The sequence below is a fragment of the Montipora capricornis genome, chromosome 3, assembly GCF_036669925.1.
Source record: "Montipora capricornis isolate CH-2021 chromosome 3, ASM3666992v2, whole genome shotgun sequence".
Classification (NCBI taxonomy): domain Eukaryota; kingdom Metazoa; phylum Cnidaria; class Anthozoa; order Scleractinia; family Acroporidae; genus Montipora; species Montipora capricornis.
In genome coordinates, this window is record NC_090885.1 from 32,900,683 (window position 1) to 32,902,407 (window position 1,725).

General features: G+C 41.4%; 1 long non-coding RNA gene across 1 annotated transcript in view; it reads right to left on the minus strand.

The window, feature by feature from the left end:
• Positions 1-831: 831 nt before the first annotated feature.
• The window catches only part of LOC138042940 (uncharacterized), a 7,769-nt gene continuing 6,875 nt past the window's right edge, over positions 832-1,725 (minus strand). Inside the window, exon 4 of the long non-coding RNA XR_011131132.1 lies at positions 832-1,059. This is a non-coding gene — a long non-coding RNA (uncharacterized lncRNA). The remainder of the gene's footprint in view (positions 1,060-1,725) is intronic.

Here is a 1,725-nt window from a genome sequence, read left to right on the forward strand (position 1 = left end):
AACACGATTCAGCTAGATAGGCTTTAACTCGACCATGGAGGACTGCTGCATTAACTTCCTTCGTTTATGGTATCGTTCGTAAGGACAGAGTATTTGTCCAAATAGTTAAAATTTTCTAAGATGCCAAACTAAACACAGCCCATCTTTCTGCAAGTGCAATTCAAAATACACAAAAATGAGTCCATGCTAGTCAAGAACTAATCTGGCCTGTGTGCATTCACCCAATTTCAGACGCTTGACTGAACCGTCGAGAACGTAGCTCACGGATTTAGCTGCCACCTAACTTCTTAATCAAACCCCTAGGAGCTCGTGGTATCAGTAGCCTCTCGGCCCTTAACTGTGACTGAACAAATGGCGTATTTTTTCAACTCGATAATTGGAAACAAACCCAGGGTGTGCTTCGCTTTAGTGTTCGTATAAGACGTGAAAACGGATGTTCCTATTCAATATGTTGTCCTTCAGGCATTCCAACCAAGAGAAATTTTACGAGTGGTCTAAAGCAGGAGAGGAATTATAAATGACGCTTGCGTTTACACCGGATCGTGTCAGCGGTAATTCTGAAAAAGATCTTATAGGACTAACTTTGCACGATTTACGTTACCCTCCCCCCCCCCCCCTTCCCCCTTCCCCCCTCCCCATCCGTTTAGCCACCCAATGTATTGTGCTTGGCAAACACGATATTGAAAGAAAATGGTCTATGGTTTATCGTGGCCGCTGTAGAATTTAAATGTAGAATTTTCTCTTGAACCACTCGCATTGGCCAAGTTCTGGAAATCAAAAAAGGGTTGAGGGGGAGGGGGTGGTGGGGGCAAATTCACTGGAAAACAAACATAAACAGAACTTTTATAGCAATTTATTTAAGGAAGACGCTGTTGAATATGTTATACAGTGTACTTGTCTACTTGTTGGCATCGACTCGACAGGGCTTTTTTTATGGACGTACACGTGGATAAAATGCAGTTTTATGATCCAATAGTTGCTATTATTTCCTTTAAACGATGACTACGTTGCTTCCTTTGTTTAATGGCTTGGCTTCTTCCATGACTGCTCTTCACACCCCTGTACAAAGATCGAGAAGGAAAAATTTTCTCTCAATAATTAGAATGTAAATGGACCGAATGATGAAGTTTTTAAAAGAAAATTAGCAGACATTCACTCATTTAAATCCTGTTGACAGGGTCTGGAAAGGGTTTCGCGTGATCCGTGAATTGATCCCAAAAAAGAGCGTGAATCGGGAAAACTAAAGAAATACAACCGTGATTCGTGAATATGTTAACCGTGACGCGTGATCCTTTAAAGTTGTAGTGCGTGAATCGAGAATTCTGCCTTTATAATGTCGTGAACATCAGTCAACTCTACACGAATACATGTAATTTGTCTGTCAAGATGGTTCGAGACAGGTCATCTGTCATTGTTATGTAACATAATCTGCCATTGCCATGTTTCGTACTTGACCTCTGATGACTCATTTGTCATTTGTAGTTCACATGAACTGAGATGAGAGGCATCTGTCCAGTTCATTGCCAATCAGAGGTTGGTTCGTTGGAAAATGAAAAGCTGTCTGTCAAATTTGTAACACGTGTTCACTTCCGGGTCGCCTGGACGTTTTCACATGTGAATTGTCGCAATGGCGAGCGTCAGAGTAAACGTACCGTCTAAACTATCTCGAACTTCATGACAGGTTTTTAAATGTGAAAGAGAAGAACTGTACAGCTACGATTTAAC